The following is a 20173-nucleotide window of genomic DNA, read 5'->3' as shown; positions in this document are numbered from 1 at the left end:
CAGTTCAACTTTTGATTTTATTAATCAGTTACAACTTGAGTAAATTCGTTGAGAATAATGGGATTTTCATGAAAATAAATAGTATAGTAGTTTTTACAGGGTTTTTGGAGTATTTCGAGGTGTTTATTGTGGAAATCATTCTTCGTTAATCAGCTTATCGAAATCCACTGCTGGACGTGCGCCTCTCTTAATAGTTTTCACTGTTTCATCAAAACCATTCAAATCATCATTCTTATTAACGAACAAAACTGCACCAAAAACTAAAAAAAACACTGGAATCACTTTTGAAAAAATGAAAAATGTTTTTGTTTTACTTCATAAATTAGTAATAAGAATAACAGAAATTTTAAAAATGAACTCATGGACTATAAGCATACATAAAAAAAAGTGATTGAGCAATTAATATTTTTTCAAAAATCATGCCTAAAAATTGCAGCATTTGCTGTCCTGTCTACTGTCAAAATTTCACATATTTGATTATATTTTATGAAATGTCTTGTATTACCTATATTTTATTTGCTCAATCAGAACTCTTTTTGTAGAAATAAGGTATAAGAAATTACTTTTTTCCACTACTAACATAATAAACATACCATTATTGACCGAATAGTAAGTTGAGAAATTAGTTTTCTCTACTTTAATGGTCATTGTTGATCTAGGTTAAAAATAGAGTCTAATCTCTGGAAAGGTCTGGCACAAACGCAACAAAAAAGGAAATATTACCAATCTAGGTAAATAATAATGTCAATGTCTATTAAGACATTTGACATATGAAATATACTTGACTTGACAGAGACAGATAAATTAGGTTGTCTCTTCCTGTTGTTTTGTTGTTTTCCTAAATTTTTAAATTTTCGACAAAGGGACCATCAAAAATATGGTTATAGTGGAAAAAACGCTATATTATCCACGGTTTAGACAGCTTTTATTGACCGTATGTACAATATATTTTAGAGAAGAATTAAGTTGATTTACCGTGAGAAAAGAAGAGTGGAATAATGTATTGAAATGTCCTAGTTGGCTGATTGCCAACTACTTATAGTACCTACTAGTATTTTGTAGGATTTCAAAATAGAAAGTGCTTTCTGATATATTTAATTAAGTTACCTTTTAATTCAAGCGTTTTTCTAGCTTCTGAAAAATGAGAAATAGAACAAAATGCAAAATCGGATACAGTACTTTTAATTATTTAAGAAATAAATAATAAATTGACTTGATTATGACTTTAAGTTGAAAGTTGCTTCAAAGGAACCGATCCAATCTAAATATGCAGATCTTTGAAACTTAATTAATAAATAGTGAGCTTTTTGTGATTTCAACCTAAATACAGCATATTTCTAGCAAACGTTTAGTCTCATCCTGATTGTGTGTGATGATCCAAAATTAGTTTTCCAATTAAGTGATTTGGAGTGACTGTTGATTGCGGTTTTGATTCGCTTGTCAGAATTCAACAAATTTGCTTTGTGCATCTGCTCATTAGCAGGATAAATATTTTGTCTAAACCCTTACAGCAAAATAACAATTTTATAATTGCTTTCATACAAAAAGTCTGGTCATTTTTTTCTACTTGAATTGACAACAATAGAAAATCAAACCTTTCAACCACTTTTCACATTTTCAAACCCGTCGACATGGGTCGGTCCACCCATTAAATCAACGCGGCCGTGACGATCAAAACAGTCGATGTCCGAAAACAAAAGAAATGCGCAGCATCCCTCAACGATCCAGGTCCGGTGACCCGTCAAAATTTTGACGGGGCGCAACCGCCCTTGTCGCGTGTTTTTATGGTCGAGTAGGCGAAACCCGTATTGTCATTTTTGTTTTTTTAATGGATTCACCATTCTGGGTTGGTGGTGTTGTGTGACAGTCCAATGAGGTCCCATTTATAGAGAAAGATTTTTATGTTTTATCGATTTTTAGTAAAAAATGTTTAGAATCATTTGTTTATCATCATTAGGATTGTAAAAAAAATCATACTTAAATAGCATTTACAATATTTAATGATCGGCTTCTCTATATCTTCTGATTCGTTGAAGATGATAAATGAAAATAAATGGGTCACCCCGTTTAAAAAAACCAGGGGGAATCTTTATTAACAGATGCGACGGTATGCAAATCGAAAATCGGTTATTGTACATTGGGGTTAACCCGCTTTACGATCTGGAGTGTGCTCGACCATGAATGGATCCGGTAATTAATGGGATTAGAAATAATGGAATTAAGGGCGATTGTAGGTATACAAACGTGTCCGAGATGGACACAGGGTGACCTCAGGCACACACCAGTTCATATCCACAATAGGCGGTAATTAATGTTGAAAACCCAGCCCGAGCTATTAAAGTAACATAAAAAGGATTTTTTTTAGATTACCGGAATGGCCTCCAAAGTATCCTACACAGTTGCACATGCTTGCAAAACAGTCTGCAATGAAGTGAATGAGGAAATGAGTTTTTTTTTCTGCTCGCCAAACCATCAGGCTTCCCCCCAGGCTAATGGATTTAGCAAAACAAGTTTGGCACCCACAATAAAGCTAGACAGCGGGAATCCTACTCTGAAGTGTTGACAATATTAGATAACGGCGACGAGACAACACTTCTGTGCATACATAATTCACTCCTTCGCAGCCAGCGGTAACAATGCACAACCTCTTGTAACTGCTAACCTACTTAAAATCAGTGAATAAAGAGGAAGTGTAATAATGCCCGCCTCCATTGTGGCAAAGGTGAACTGGTTTCTTTTTTTCTGTTGGCTTTTTAACGGTTATCCCTTTGAGAAACTGTTGCAAATTGAAAGACTTGACCTGGGGGGACCTCAACTTAATCTGACAAAAGATTTTCTAGGGCGTCGCTTTAAGTTTAGTTAATTTTTTTGTCTCACCCTGTATGTTTTGTTTTTTTTATTCAACATAACTGAGTAACAGTATACAGAGTGTCTCCGTTAACGTTGGCCAAAAACTAAAATATGCGTATTCCACAAAATATGTCGCTGGTTTTTGAGATACAGGACAGGTCAAGGTTTTAAAATATTTTCAGAATTAATTTGATTATTTAACTACTAGTTATTGAAAATAGCCCGAAATTTGATGTTAGGGTTTTAGACTGTACAGAATCAAAATTGATGCTTAGTTTGACGATCTCTAATGGTGTTTTCCTGACACTTCCAAGTCGAATACAAACCAACCAATTTTAAATACAACTTAAGCTAAGTTGAGATTGGAATGTGACAGATCAGGTGCAAAATAACACAGTCCAAACTAAACTTATCTAAGCTGTCCTTAAACTCAATTGAGCCAATGTTGGGAAAACGAACATTAGCCCCTGAAGATGAGCTTAAAAGACACACCAACTATAGTCATCACCCCTGTTATTACTACTTGTTGTCGATTTGATTGTAATTTTCTGTATCCTCTTTTTATTTATTTAGAATATTCTGCATTTAATTGTCTATTCCTTCCTATCAATACGTTTTTTCTATTTCATCATTGACAGATTTACATTTTTAATCATCATTTAATAACTTTTCAAAAAACTTAACGTTGATTTCCACTTAATTCACTTGGAAGACTATCAAAACTTCCTGAACAAGATCGGTAAATTCAACCTATTTTCAAGAAACAAGCACAGGAACGGTCGTAGTAATTTTTATTTTTGGTTCTCTGTTAAATGAATGCGAAAGTTGATGAGAAGAAAACACAAAATTTACACTTTCAGCATGATAGCGCACCACTATAATGACAGTTTCCTGCCAAATAGCTTTGCAAAAAAATGTTCTAGAATTGCCAGTGAGTCGGTCAGATTTCAAACTTCTTGTTCCTGTGTGGTAATTTAAATTTTAGGATATAAGAAAACCTGCATTAGATAGGTAATATACCTACAGTTCGATTCCCGAAGCTAAACGTGACAAAAGTAAATCCTATATTGTTTTTAGAGTTTGTGTACATAATCCTGGATAAACTAACATCTTATTGACAAACAGTGGCATATTTGAAAACGCCCATATTTTAATTATTCAAAAAGCTGGGATGTTTTTGAAAATATGATCAAAATTTAAATACGGTTACTACAAAACATGAATAGGCCAACAAAGCGAACTGAATCATTATTCGTGTGTAAAATGCTCTTTACTTACAACACATTGTGATACTATTAAAATAAACATCCTGTATACTGGACATCAGAATATTAATGCTGCCGATCCAGCTGAACTTTATTTTGTCCGGTTTATGTTTTTTGTAATTATCATTCAGTCTTGATGATCCAATTTAATGCAGTTTTCAGCTGCTTCTAAATTGTTAATTTTTTTAACTTGATCGATCATGAATTTACGATAACAACAGTGAATAATGAAACTTAATTTGGAAAGGTAATAATTTAAAATCCCACTTTAATGAAATCGCCTGAACCGAATACGTAATCATAAAGCACATTCCTCTCTGTCGGTACCGCGAAGGTAATTTAATTGAATAATTCATCCCTACCGGATAATCAGGGTGGATTTAACTTGCATCGAGAGCCCCTCGTCCGAAAGGCATATAATTCAAATTAGCTTCAGCTTCGCAGACACCATTTTGCTTTTATAGATGGATTATGCTGGACGATAGCAAGCATCCTTCCGGAACTGTAGCTTAAAATGAACAGAAGTTTAACGGTTACAGTTTGGACACACGACACCCGTCAATTATTGCTTAAAACTAACGCCCCGGGTGCCGAAAGCCAGGCGGAGCTATTTCTAAGATATAATCTGGGCCTTTGACCTAGGGGACTTTTTCCGGTCAAAAAAAAAGTTACCTAGCCCATCCCCCCTTAAAAAAAGTATCGCGTTTCACTACCCGAAGAATAGGACACTCAATCACTGTCGACGCAACTTATCACCTTTGCCGATGACATATTCAAAGTGATGTAATCCGTTTTTTTCAACCGAGGATTACCAGTGCTTCATCTTTTAAAACTTTTATTAATGAGGGATAAAAACGGTGACAGTGATGGAACAGTCGGGCAGGGGTGTTCGTGCATAATGCGGATGAGTTGCATTTTGTTCGTATTGTATACTTCGTACACTTTTCACAGTTAAGTGGTAGATTATGCAAAAACAATGACGATAGAACAAAGTTTTGTTCCGCAGCCAGCTGGGGCCAAGTTTTATGCAAAATAGTCCGAGAAAGTTCCGGACTGGAAGTAGCTCTACGAATAATAGAAAATCTGTTGAAAAAGTTACAGTTGCTTTCAACGAATGTAATCAAAAGTTCTTTACTACACTCAAAACCAAACTATCACTAGTGCCAATTATGTTGGTACTTTTCAAATTAATCACGTAACTTTTAATTTAGTTTGACTTTCCGTATAGTAACCACTTTAAGGGCTTCAGGAGTTTACATTACCCTTTAGCAACATATTCCTAGACTGATTTATGATATCGATATCCGGCCGCATACTGCGAGGGAGGATCGAATTGCGACAGCCTACAAATTGGATGCTGCTCGAAATTGATGCACAGAATTCGCCAACTTCTCGGTGGATTAATTTATTTTAAACGAGAGCTTTAATCGCGAATAAGGTTGCGAATTAATGCCTCAAGTGAGGTCGTTTAACTCCCTCTGTGACTGTAATCGTTATACAGTTCTTAAATAGGCCATTTGTTGCCAGCCTAGAACTTCTGGCACGAAATCAAATCTCCAGGCACCATAAAAAAGTTTTGATTGACAGCTTGGCTATACGAAAAAAAGGGGTGTTTGTGTACGTTACGTAAGTTAAATAGAATCGTCGTGCGGATCGAATTTTGACTGACAGTTATGTAAATTTGTACCGACTGTGCTACCGAAATGTAATTGATTTGTTACGAATGGTGCCCCTGTCTATTCAATTCGAATCAAAGATGAAGTAAATGTCAAACTCAACAAAATTGCTTACATCTTATTTGTAAAACTTTACAAAGTCGAAATGTTGTTTTAGTATGTTCTCTCTGTTCATTGGTATGGATAAAATTTAAATTGATAGACTAAAGTAGAAATTTTTCTTCAACAACATAACACAGCTAATTTAAATTTTATTTAGTACAATACAAGAAATATTCAATTAAGAAAATACTTCCACATAACTAAAATTCCACCAAGTAGCTACCATAAATCAAAACTACCGTTAATCTTAGTAATTCAAACAATTACAAAATGGCAAAAAATATTTGAGGTAGGTGGCTAATTTTACGTATAACTTCAATAAAAACACATTTTTCAAATCATTTTGTCAGTTTTACATTCACGGTATACAGCTGCTCCAGAGCCCTAACTCTTAACTGAAACTGGTTGAATAGAAGAAGTTGAAGACTGCTTACATAGTAATTAAATCAGATCTACTTTTATGCAGTCATCTGGCATTTTCCTGCAACAGTGCAAAATTTTAATTCTTTGAGTGGATTAGGTTAGGCTAGCAAAAAGAAGTAAAAATACTATGTAAAATTGAAAAATTCCATAAAGAAAGTTTCTGTTTGGAGAAATTAAGTTCAGTGTTGTTTTTGGTGATTGGTTTTTGGGTCATGTTACTGTATGTTGTCCAAACGTTTTTATTTTTAAACTAACCTCTAATTTCTTTTAGAATTTGTGTATAAGTTTGAACACTACATCCAAAGAGACAAATTTTAGTGCTCAATTTTATAATGATCAAATCATTCAATCAATTTTATAATAAAAAATAAATAATTTAAAAACTTTAAGCCGAAATATAATTCTTGGATGTCAATCGTTAGTTCAAAAATGACAATTCAATTATGACGGTCAGGATTAGCTGGGATTTGGCTATTTCATACAGTTGGCCTGTTTTACATATAACTACCAAGATTTGAAAATGTTTAATCTTTATTTGATTTCAGCAAATTTAACAAAGAATACCAACAAGACTAAAAGTGTAGCAACTATCGTACTCAATGACCCTAACCAAATTGTTACTTTATTGCAAATCAATTTTGGGTCATTTCCGTTAATTTCGCGGTGACAGTTGGTATATGGCCGCCAACATCCTGCCTTTCAGACGTTTAATTTCATTCAGTTCGGTGCGTTTCAGAAAAAGCCAAAGAAAACATTTAAAACGAATTGATAACAGATGTGAGACAAATTTTCACATAATATAATAAAAACGCGAACATTCCTACACTGCAGACTAGTTGAATTACCAGTAAATCGTGGAATTCTCATCGATAACAAGTCTCAACGATCACTTTTTTCACCGATCCAATTACTTCTACACGTCGCTTTTTCTGCGGTAGCTGTCACAGCTGTTAGAGGCGGCATGTCTATGACTTAATGGTCATTTGATTCGTTATTCCTTAATAAATTGCGGCTCGTTGAGTTTTTACGGCGTTTAATAGCACCGAGGGGGTAAAAAAGTCTTAAGGACCAAGTCGACCGGTGTCTTCGCTGGTTAATAAGGGGCTCATTGAGCAAACAAGAGCGTAAGTGTCGATTCGCGTTATTAAGCAACACATCTGCCTGTGTAACGACTTTGGCGCTGCATGATAGATTTGTTAGGTTTAAGAAAGGAATTTCTAGCACGTGAGACTTTTCAAAGTAGTTAAATTCCTTTAAGTAGAGTAGTTAAATGTTGATGATCTTTTTGACGCCATCAACAATTTTCTTAGAGTTAACTATCTAAACTTTGTTTTAGTTAAAGAATAATGACCGGTTGAACTGTTTTAATGCATATTCTGTCAAAAATTAAGACGTAGCTTAGATTATTTTTATCTAAATATCTATTCAACGGTCCTTTTAGTAGAGCTTTGGCAATAATTGTCAAAAGGAGAGTAGGAATATTCTACACTTTCACATCCGACTAATACTAAAAGTCCCTTTAATTTTTGTTATTATTTATGAAACTTACTCATTGCTGACTTTCTTATAATACTCAGTAATTTACCGAGAATATTCTCTTAAACTTGTTTTGCTTGATGGTTTTCAATAAATTAATGCTGGTTATGTACTACAATGAAAATAGATCTTAAAAACCAACGATATTTGTAATTTTGTAATTTTTTTGCTAGTCCACAAATAAACTCATAACAGCATATTTGTGGAATACATATTTTTTATTAAAAAATTCTTGAAAAATGCCATTTTTTAATCTCCTAAACAGTCTGTAGTAATATTAAATATTTTACTTGTAAAACGTTGTCATTATCAAAATATTAAAGAATAATGAATTGGACATTTTTTTACTACTCTGAAGCTAAGCTAAGACGTGGTTAAAAGTCGTGCTACCAAACCCTGAACACCCTGTATATTTTACAACAAGTAGTTTTATGTCATAAATTAACTAAAAAATTGTTGAAAACAATTCAAATTGTTCGTGAGTTATTTAAGTTAGTTTTTAGGTAAGTTATGCTGAAACGTATTATTTTGATCCAGGAAATTAAATTATTTACCATAACTTATGGAAAACCCTGTATAATGTTGGCCTGATTCAGCATCATAAAAATTGAAAGATCATCAATCTTTCCTATCACTACTCAAACTTAATTAAAAATTTAATTATCAATCAATGATTCATAAAACATTTGCTGGATTAAAATAGAAACATGCTTTATACTGCGGTTAATAAAATAACTTTTTCTGTAACTACCAAGCAGTTCTTGGATGTTATTTATGATCATGCATGAAATGAAGTTAATGACTACTTAACCTGTATGAGTCTTTTCAATTTATAATTTGATTTAGAATTTATTCCATGTTAAAATATTCGTTGGGTATACGGACTTTGAATCAAAACTTGTCATGTTGGTGAATGCGCTACTGTGTAAATATGGCTTGGTCATCAGCCTTAGTAAATGCAGAAACACGTTTCACGAACATGTTTGCAGAAAATCAAATAAAAAATAACAATTTAACGGGAGCTGTTTATCGTCTGTAAATATTGTTGACATTCTGACAAAAATAAAAAAATTGTGTTAGGTTATGATTATGAAATATCTTTTATCTCTGACTTGTTTCCAAAAAAGCTTGAAGTTTTGGCTACTAATGCTCATTTGGCATAGCAGTAACCAACCTGTTAGTTTCCTGTCAACTATGTTTTATGGACAATCGTAAAATTTTAAGACAAAAGCAATATCGATCCTTAATTACTTTCGCTATTAACCGGAGGCATTTTTCCGTCAATTCTCAATACAATACCATCGTCGAATTCCTGGTTCAAGCGCGGCCCTTCCTGAATCATTAAATCGCATGAAATTGAACATAAATCGAAAGGTATATTTTCCAATAAAAACCAAAGTTAAAAAGAACAGTTCCATCTAAACTCCCATTAGAACTTTCGGGTCAGAAGGTCCTTTAATTAACTCAACAACGGATCCCGCGGGATTCGCTTCCACGTGCGAGTGAGCCACGTGACTGCGCGTAGGTCGGTCCCTCTTTGCTTTCGGTTTTTCGCACGCATACACCTGGGGAAGTTTGTACCTAAATAAACAAAGGGCAAGTTTCTTTTACGGTCTCTGTTTGATGTGGATAAATTCATTAACACGTTTGTAAATGAATGATTAGTTAAAAGAGAACATCTAGTTAGATAATGGTAGTCATAGAAGTGCCCCCTTGAATAACCCCCTAATGCATAACCTTAATCTTTAAGAACTGTTTTTACCATGTAATTTTTTGTTATCGTCAAATCTTGACCACTATTTAAAACATAGTTTTAACCAATTTCACTTGCTTTTAAATTAATGTTCTCGAACAATTCAAAACTACACAAGTTTGAGCTGCAAATGATTTATGCTCTTCAGGGCTTCTATTCGACAATTTTGACGTGGATTTTAGCACTATTAAGTGACGATTTAGAGGCTGGTGTTACTTTAAAGTTAATTCTGACGGTTTCAAGTGTCAGTTCAGAGACTTCTGCCACTTTAAAGCGGTTTTTGTCACTTCTAACCGACGTTTAGAAGATTATCCTACTTTGAAGTAGCTTCTGGCACTATTAACTGACGATTTAGAAGTTGGTGGTACTTTAAAGGGGCTTCTGACCATTCCAAGGAAGGTTTCAGTCACTTCTGCCACTTTGACGGGTCTTTTGTCACTTTCAAACGTCACTTGGAGTAGCTTCTGTTACTTTTAAGTAATAGTTTAGAGGCCACTCCACTTTTTCCTTCTACACAGAACTTTAAGTGACTTCTGTCGCTTTGAAGTGGTTTCTGTCGTTTATTAAGGTATTTTAAAGGCTTTTGTCACTTTCAACTTTTAGATGCTTTCTCATCTCAAGCTAAAATAAACATTTTTGGATTTTGGTTTTGATGAAGATATTTCAAAATTTACTTCCTTATCAGAAGACATGGACCAATTATGAAAATTACTGTGAATCGAAAGAGACAAGGAAGACAAAAAATATGACACCGATGACAGAAATTTATGAAGATATTTATTATTCATAGACTTTTGCTTTTGACCACTGTGCTATATTCAAAATTATTTTCTGATCAGATTTTAATTTCCTTAAAATTCTTTTGTAAAAATCGTTTCAGTATTAAAAAAACAAATTTATCTGTTTGGCTAATTTGATCTGTATCAATATCTGATTGTTTTTATTGGGCTTGTAATGAGGTAGACTCTTGGGTAGACTAAAATAAACTGAATACCGATATCAATTTCTCTAACACATTGTCAAGTCAAGTTTCAATTTCTAACAGATGACAGAAAAACAGTGGTTATTGGAAAATTTCATTAAAATACCTCGGCTGACAATCTGCAAAAGTTTAGTTTACCTACGTTTGTACTGCCAACATTACATACGGTACGACGTTGCCATACTAGTAAATTTCCGTTAACTTCAAAGAAACCAAATTAGATAATAATTAGTATACATTTACAGACAATCTTTCGACAGAGAAGATACGGTGCTAATTTTCTCACAAAAACGTGATAATAACAGTCTTAGCTCAAGTTATTAAGCTGCGCCTCTTTTTCGAAATCGACACTTTAAAGCTACCCGACGCGTTTTAAACCATGTATCTGTCAGAAATGAACCTTAAACAGCGATTGTAATAACTAATTTCTGTCGAGAATGAAAAGGTCAAAGAACTGGAAAATTCTATTTCGAAACGGGCAACAGTCTTTTGAATCTGTGTTGCTCTAATTAAACGGTTTTTAATGGCCGGGACTCGAATCTGGCAGGTCTGCAGGCCAACCGTGCACATGCTAATTACCGGAGACCGTATTTTGACGGGTACCGCCGCCTCGCGGGGAAATGGTACCGCGTTGGCATTTGTTTATGCATATAAAGTGAAAATCACGCGGCGCTAATTAATCCCATTACACGAACAATACAAAACAATAACCCCAATGGTACCATTAAATCTACACCCAGTAATTTAAAAATAAGTGCGCGTCCGTCGATTGTAAAAGCGCATTTGTCAAGCAGTTCGTGATCTGACTTTAGTTATTCGTTTTTTGTAAGCAATGCAAATGAGAAAATTTGATTTGAATCGATGTTGTCGGATGTAACGTAAATTGTGCCTAGTGATATGGATAGGCACGGTGCCAAACGTGGAAAGATGGCAACACAGACTCTAATTGTGCCGAGTATACATTCCGGGTGTAGATGGGTAGTACTGTTACTGACCTACATCTTATTTGTCGGTACCCGATGTCGTGGGTACCTTAATTATTATAAACAAACCAGTCGGTTCCTACACCTAGTTATCACGGCATAACAGTTGTCTAAATTGTGTCATTAACACAATATGTTGTGGCGCTTAAAAAAATTCCAAACGGTGTGTTGGAATGCGTTCAGTACTTTCTTCAGAAAACATATGAAGAAGAACCACAGTAATACAGGGTGTCCAGTAAGCACATGACAAAAGTGAAGTGTGACTTCTTTAGATCGAAATATAACGAATTGACAGAAGTAGGTATTGTCAGTTGTGACGCGCGTAAATTTACCCTGACCGGTTACCAAATTACCAATTTTACCAGTAAATTTACGGGTCTAATTAAAATTTGTTTGAAATATATACTTTTCCTGTCCTGTTGTTCCTTATATTAAAATCATTCCGATTTTTCTAAAAAAATAGCATCTTCAGCTTTTTGGCATTTTTTTTTATTATCTCATGTTCATATTATAACAAATAATATGTATTTGAGATGGGAAAAATGAGCAAACCGGAAGATATTATTATTTAAATAATTTACGGACAATTGTCAAAATAACTGTCATAAATCTCAGAAACGCGTCTTATTTCGAAAACTGCGTTAAACTGTAATTCTTTCAAATTCTAGGCAACTTTTGACAGTTTTAACATTAGTCATGTAGGTCAGTTTGAAAGGGCTGTCAGGGAAAAAATTGCCTGTAAAATCCACTTGGAGTGAGAAAATGACTGTTTTAAGCAAAACTTTAGAATCTTTATTAAATTTCCTATCCAATAACCTGGAAAAACACTACAAGTTTTGGTAGGGAGAAAAACGGTATCAAAGTTTGAACGCCCAGAGCACAGTTTGAAACTACAGTCGGGAACAAACTTGCTTGTAAAACCCACTTGGAGTGAGAAAATTACTGCTTTAAGCACATTTTTAGAATCCTCATTATATTTTCTATCCATTATCCTGAAAATACATTCAAATATTTGGTACAGGCAGGGAGGAAAACGGTGTCAAAGTTTGAACGCCCGGAAACACAGTTTGAAACTACAGTCGGGAACAAAATTGCTTCTAAAACCCACTTGGAGTGAGAAAATTCGAGAAAATTACTGCTTTAAGCACATTTTTAGAATCCTCATTATATTTCCCATTCAGTATCCTGAAAATACATACAAATATTTCGTACAGGCAGGGAGGAAAACGGTGTCAAAGTTTGAACGCCCAGAAACACAGTTTGAAACTACAGTCTGGAACAAAATTGCTTGTAAAACCCACTTGGAGTGAGAAAATTACTGCTTTAAGCACATTTTTAGAATCCTCATTATATTTCCTTTCCATTATCCTGAAAATACATTCAAATATTTGGTACAGGCAGGGAGAAAAACGGTGTCAAAATGTGAACTGCCAGAAACACAATCAGTCAGAGACAAAATCGCCTGTAAAGCCCACTTGGAGAGAGAAAATTACTATTTAAAGCACATTTTTGGAATCCTGGAAGACCTTCTTAGGGCGCTTTATCACAATTTTTGTCAAAAAGGGACTCCAATGTCTTCTCCTGTACTCTTCATATTCATTCATGACTTTTCTTCGAATAGCAATAACACTAAACAGAAACTGTAAATAAAGTTATAAGGCATCCAATTCAACCCGCCATATTTATGATTGTACTGTACATATGCTCGTTTCCTCTATTTGCCAAAATAAAACTTTACGAAGTGGACAAATATAGAATGATAACAACGTCCAATTTGTGCTTGGAGAACTCGTAGCAAACAAACAATGGATAGAATGCAACTTATCCGAGATGACCGAGTTTTCGAGCTGAAAAAGACAAACTGCGGAATAATTTATTGACGTTTTATCTGTAGAATTAAAATTTTGTGCGAAAATAGATTAATGTGTTTGTGTTGACTCAGAGTTTACTCATCTAATGTTGCAATAAAATTGTAGATGTAATAATGTAGGTAATTACTCTGTCGCGTCACACTGAGATCTCCCAGAAATCCAGTCATCCAAGATTAAATAATTATTAGTGTAAACAATTTCGTTGTTATTTACGACGATTTCAGACTACAAATTTCAATCATTTTGCCAACGAATAAGACTTGGTAATGTTTACACCTGTAAAAAAGCGTTTTTAACGATTTTTCAAAGATATCTTGTGTTACAGAAGAGATGAGTACTCAGTGCAGTTTTGCTTAGGTAATAGAAAGCAAATTACGATTTATTAGGACGCCCTGTACAATAATACTATTTGGGCCACTAGAACAAAACCATTTTTGGTAAATCACTCAATTAACTAATTTGCAATTCGAAGCAAAGTCTTTGAATTAATAGTAAGTTAACGGGCAACAGCTAACAACTAGTCTTGTAAATTATTTAGAAAACTATGAAATAGAATAACAATGCTGAATTGCTACCAGGTTTTTTTTACAAGCAATTATAATGGTTCGTTACTTAGTAACTAAAATAAGTCCGACGACCTCTTTGATAGAAAATAACATACTAATTAACGTACATGTTTTGCAAAGAAATTCGACACGATCGAGAATTCAATTAGTTAGAGGCATTCAATACATTTCAGTAAACACAGATTTCCTTTCCGAATGTGTTTCCTTTTCTTGTTATGTTGGTTGGAAATGCAATTAGAACAAGAGAGGAATGCGCCACCGGTATTACACCATTGGCATCCGATCGCCAGCATTGTATTCATTTTTCCATTGAAGTAACAATTTTGATGGGTGCTTTCTCGACATTAAAAAGTGAATTAAAAACAGTCTGCCTGGTTCAGAGTGAAATCGCCAGTTTTAATACAATTAAAATCGCACCAGCGATCTCATTTACTCGAGCCACTAATTAAAACCCGATGGCAATTATCAACATTAAAACATCTTTATTATTATTTTTTTAGAGATTGCACTGGTTATCTGTTCGGCGTGCTCGCTACAAAATGTTATGTGGTACGCCAGTTGGTGTCCAGATAAACGATTCTTAATTGAAAACCGTATAAACAACATTGAATGAAAGTCATATTGGAATGATATAAAAATTTTTAAGCGCGTTTAAGAAAGTGTGTCTAAATCGAACCGAAATGTGTCTTCTTGTATACTAGCCTCATTTGAAAAACAGTAGCGTCACGTCAACCAATCAGTATGCAAAGCAGCAATTGAAAAGAAGAAAGCGCTTTTGGTGGATGTACAAAAATGGTGAGCTTTGAAAGCGATTTGCGTCACGTTTTCCAACCCGCCAAATGGAAAAAAAGTGAAGAAGTTCGACTAGAGAGGTTTTTTAGGTACTTTTTGAAATTCAATATCTCGGGAACATGAGGAGCTAGAGAGGCCATTTTTAACTCATTTTCTAGTATTTTTTATGCTTTTTCGAATGGCGTAGGAACGAATTTCCTGCGAATCTAAATAAAAGAGCTACGATTTCTCAAAAAGTCAAAAAATTCAATTTTTGACAAAAGTGCAATTTTGGCAAATTTTTATTTTGCTCCATAAGGGTTCTAATGCACAGCAAAGGATATATTTATACCAAAGGACCTCAAATTAAAGGAAATAACCACTTTGAACCTTTCAAAATTTCGAAAAATGCCATTTTTTGTCAAAATTTTCAATATTTTTTTTTGCTCCATAACGGTTCCAATGCACAGCAAAGGGCATATTTATAACTAAAAACCTTAAATTTTCAAAAAAATTGAAAGAATGGGGGGGTACTAGAGAGGTTTTTTAGGTACTTTTTGAAATTCAATATCTCGGGAACATGAGGAGCTAGAGAGGCCATTTTTAACTCATTTTGTAGTATTTTTTATGCTTTTTCGAATGGCGTAGGAACGAATTTCCTGCGAATCTAAATAAAAGAGCTACGATTTTTCAAAAAGTCAAAAAATTCAATTTTTGTCAAAAGTGCAATTTTGGCAAATTTTTATTTTGCTCCATAAGGGTTCTAATGCACAGCAAAGGATATATTTATACCAAAGGACCTCAAATTAAGGGAAATAACCACTTTGAACCTTTCAAAAATTCGAAAAATGCCATTTTTTGTCAAAATGTTCAATTTTTTTTTTTGCTCCATAAGGGTTCCAATGCACAGCAAAGGGCATATTTATACAAAAAAACCTTAAATTAAATGAAATAAGCACAAAAAAAGCACTTTAAAATTTTTTACTTTTCAAAAAAATTGAAAGAATGGGGGGGTACTAGAGAGGTTTTTTAGGTACTTTTTGAAATTCAATATCTCGGGAACATGAGGAGCTAGAGAGGCCATTTTTAACTCATTTTGTAGTATTTTTTATGCTTTTTCGAATGGCGTAGGAACGAATTTCCTGCGAATCTAAATAAAAGAGCTACGATTTTTCAAAAAGTCAAAAAATTCAATTTTTGTCAAAAGTGCAATTTTGGCAAATTTTTATTTTGCTCCATAAGGGTTCTAATGCACAGCAAAGGATATATTTATACTAAAGGACCTCAAATTTAGGGAAATAACCACTTTGAACCTTTCAAAAATTCGAAAAATGCCATTTTTTGTCAAAATTTTCAATATTTTTTTTTGCTCCATAAGGGTTCCAATGCACAGCAAAGGGCATATTTATAACTAAAAACCTTAAATTAACTAAAATAAACACAAAAAAAGGATTTTAAAATTTTTCACTTTTCAAAAAAATTGAAAGAATGGGGGGGTACTACAGAGGTTTTTTAGGTACTTTTTGAAATTCAATATCTCGGGAACATGAGGAGCTAGAGAGGCCATTTTTAACTCATTTTGTAGTATTTTTTATGCTTTTTCGAATGGCGTAGGAACGAATTTCCTGCGAATCTAAATAAAAGAGCTACGATTTTTCAAAATGTCAAAAAATTCAATTTTTGTCAAAAGTGCAATTTTGGCAAATTTTTATTTTGCTCCATAAGGGTTCTAATGCACAGCAAAGGATATATTTATACTAAAGGACCTCAAATTAAGGGAAATAACCACTTTGAACCTTTCAAAAATTCGAAAAATGCCATTTTTTGTCAAAATTTTCAATATTTTTTTTTGCTCCATAAGGGTTCCAATGCACAGCAAAGGGCATATTTATAACTAAAAACCTTAAATTAACTAAAATAAACACAAAAAAAGGATTTTAAAATTTTTCACTTTTCAAAAAAATTGAAAGAATGGGGGGGTACTAGAGAGGTTTTTTAGGTACTTTTTGAAATTCAATATCTCGGGAACATGAGGAGCTAGAGAGGCCATTTTTAACTCATTTTGTAGTATTTTTTATGCTTTTTCGAATGGCGTAGGAACGAATTTCCTGCGAATCTAAATAAAAGAGCTACGATTTTTCAAAAAGTCAAAAAATTCAATTTTTGTCAAAAGTGCAATTTTGGCAAATTTTTATTTTGCTCCATAAGGGTTCTAATGCACAGCAAAGGATATATTTATACTAAAGGACCTCAAATTAAGGGAAATAACCACTTTGAACCTTTCAAAAATTCGAAAAATGCCATTTTTTGTCAAAATTTTCAATATTTTTTTTTGCTCCATAAGGGTTCCAATGCACAGCAAAGGGCATATTTATAACTAAAAACCTTAAATTAACTAAAATAAACACAAAAAAAGGATTTTAAAATTTTTCACTTTTCAAAAAAATTGAAAGAATGGGGGGGTACTACAGAGGTTTTTTAGGTACTTTTTGAAATTCAATATCTCGGGAATATGAGGAGCTAGAGAGGCCATTTTTAACTCATTTTCTAGTATTTTTTATGCTTTTTCGAATGGCGTAGGAACGAATTTCCTGCGAATCTAAATAAAAGAGCTACGATTTTTCAAAAAGTCAAAAAATTCAATTTTTGTCAAAAGTGCAATTTTGGCAAATTTTTATTTTGCTCCATAAGGGTTCTAATGCACAGCAAAGGATATATTTATACTAAAGGACCTCAAATTAAGGGAAATAACCACTTTGAACCTTTCAAAAATTCGAAAAATGCCATTTTTTGTCAAAATTTTCAATATTTTTTTTTTGCTCCATAAGGGTTCCAATGCACAGCAAAGGGCATATTTATAACTAAAAACCTTAAATTAACTAAATTAAACACAAAAAAAGGATTTTAAAATTTTTCACTTTTCAAAAAAATTGAAAGAATGGGGGGGTACTACAGAGGTTTTTTAGGTACTTTTTGAAATTCAATATCTCGGGAACATGAGGAGCTAGAGAGGCCATTTTTAACTCATTTTGTAGTATTTTTTATGCTTTTTCGAATGGCGTAGGAACGAATTTCCTGCGAATCTAAATAAAAGAGCTACGATTTTTCAAAAAGTCAAAAAATTCAATTTTTGTCAAAAGTGCAATTTTGGCAAATTTTTATTTTGCTCCATAAGGGTTCTAATGCACAGCAAAGGATATATTTATACTAAAGGACCTCAAATTAAGGGAAATAACCACTTTGAACCTTTCAAAAATTCGAAAAATGCCATTTTTTGTCAAAATTTTCAATATTTTTTTTTTGCTCCATAAGGGTTCCAATGCACAGCAAAGGGCATATTTATAACTAAAAACCTTAAATTAACTAAAATAAACACAAAAAAAGGATTTTAAAATTTTTCACTTTTCAAAAAAATTGAAAGAATGGGGGGGTACTACAGAGGTTTTTTAGGTACTTTTTGAAATTCAATATCTCGGGAACATGAGGAGCTAGAGAGGCCATTTTTAACTCATTTTGTAGTATTTTTTATGCTTTTTCGAATGGCGTAGGAACGAATTTCCTGCGAATCTAAATAAAAGAGCTACGATTTTTCAAAAAGTCAAAAAATTCAATTTTTGTCAAAAGTGCAATTTTGGCAAATTTTTATTTTGCTCCATAAGGGTTCTAATGCACAGCAAAGGATATATTTATACTAAAGGACCTCAAATTAAGGGAAATAACCACTTTGAACCTTTCAAAAATTCGAAAAATGCCATTTTTTGTCAAAATTTTCAATTTTTTTTTTTGCTCCATAAGGGTTCCAATGCACAGCAAAGGGCACATTTATACAAAAAAACCTTAAATTAAGTGAAATAAGCACAAAAAAAGCACTTTAAAATTTTTCACTTTTCAACAAAATTGAAAGAATGTACTGCTTTGATATTCGATTGTATATCAATTCAAATCAAATTTATGTCGACAAGTAATACGTTAATTAAAACACAATTTGAATTAACACAATTACAGTTTTTAGAGAAGGATAATCATTTCAGAAGTGTTTTTGAAAATGTAGAGCTATCAACAATAAGAAAGAATATGTGTCTGCTTGAAGTTTTGTGAGTGTAATTTGTTGTCAGAGAGTACACACTAAACATAATCAAAATATGTAAAAATAGAGGGTGTCCCAACTCTATTTAGGCGCTAAATCTCCGTCCCTGTACCTACATTTCAGAGAAGTTTCGGATAGAAAATTCATAATTTAGAAAGGGGCTTTCAATGACAATTTACTTGTATACAAGGTGAAACAAAAATGTACTTTTTGACATAAACATCTTTTTTTTAATGAAACTCACTGTATTTTTTTTGTAGGTTTAGATGCCTTATTCAGTTTTTTTTCTAATTTCAATACTTTGGGCAAAAATCACAAAAGCATTATTGCCCATTCAATATTACTGTTGTATTTTTATTAACAACATTTATTATCATGGTTGTATGTTGATTTATTTTGGAAATTTGTACATATATTGCGGTCAGTGGTCCCTTTGTGGTTGGAATCCAAAATCACCAAAACATTAGTATTTCAATGGGGCTTTTCGAAATAAGGAAGACGTATTAATCTACCATAAACCTCCGGAAGTACAGAAAAACGTAGATAATGACGTTCTTAGACTAATCTAAATATCAGCCTTGGGTGCAGTATCTCAAACTTCAAATATGATTAGGTTTGTTTGTCTAAGTCTGGAAAAACATTCGCAATTATTACATAGGTGCGGGTTATCGATACAATTTTAGAGAAACCAATATTGATTTAGTACCACACGTGAGATTTTCGACACTTTATCAATGCAACCGACAGTCACATGGCACAACCATTTAATAGTTATGCGGACCTCGTAATAATAAAAAATAATAAATTTTCGCTCGCCATTTATTAATTTAAATTGGCCGCGGTCGTATTCAACGGATATGCCGTATCAAGTGTTGCAATGACACTGTTTGCCATATTGTATCCTGTGCGAAGAGAAAAAAAAGAAACAACGCTCGGTATTGTGTTGCATTTGAAGCAAAATGGAAACCAAGCTGAAGTTTCTGGGACATTTTTGTTTCCCACTATGTCATAACCTAATTTATGACTAAAACAGCGCAACTTGGTTAGGGTCAAACCAAAAGTTACACAAAATCTGTTTTAATAGCTTATGAGTAGTACCTTTTTCAAATTATAATTTTTTTCGAGATTTTTAAAACATTATGATACAAATATTTTTTTAAAGTTTTCGTCTTGATTTAAGTAGAAGATTTAAAAAATAGCAATCAAAATATTAGGTTAGATTTTTGATGAACATAGTAAGTCGTAAATGTTTGCAAGTAAGTAATCAATTTTGAAAGTGATAAAACTAAAAAAATTGGGATGTTCCAT

General features: G+C 33.2%; 2 protein-coding genes across 4 annotated transcripts in view; one reads left to right on the top strand and one right to left on the bottom strand.

Moving 5' to 3' along the window:
• The window catches only part of RapGAP1 (Rap GTPase activating protein 1), a 159435-nt gene that overhangs the window by 110613 nt on the left and 28649 nt on the right, over positions 1 to 20173 (bottom strand). The gene's annotated exons all lie outside the window — the stretch shown is intronic.
• The window catches only part of LOC145737754 (uncharacterized), a 43261-nt gene continuing 27633 nt past the window's right edge, over positions 4546 to 20173 (top strand). The window contains exon 1 of the mRNA XM_081992578.1: positions 4546 to 4551. The gene's annotated coding sequence lies outside the window, so the exon portion shown is untranslated. The remainder of the gene's footprint in view (positions 4552 to 20173) is intronic.

Source organism: Ips typographus, linkage group LG1 (assembly GCF_016097725.1).
Source record: "Ips typographus isolate SLU linkage group LG1, UJ_Ityp_2.0, whole genome shotgun sequence".
In the NCBI taxonomy this organism is placed as follows: Eukaryota; Metazoa; Arthropoda; class Insecta; order Coleoptera; family Curculionidae; genus Ips; species Ips typographus.
The sequence above is the reverse complement of the archived record's forward strand: the minus strand, read 5'-3'. Positions and strand labels throughout refer to the sequence as shown.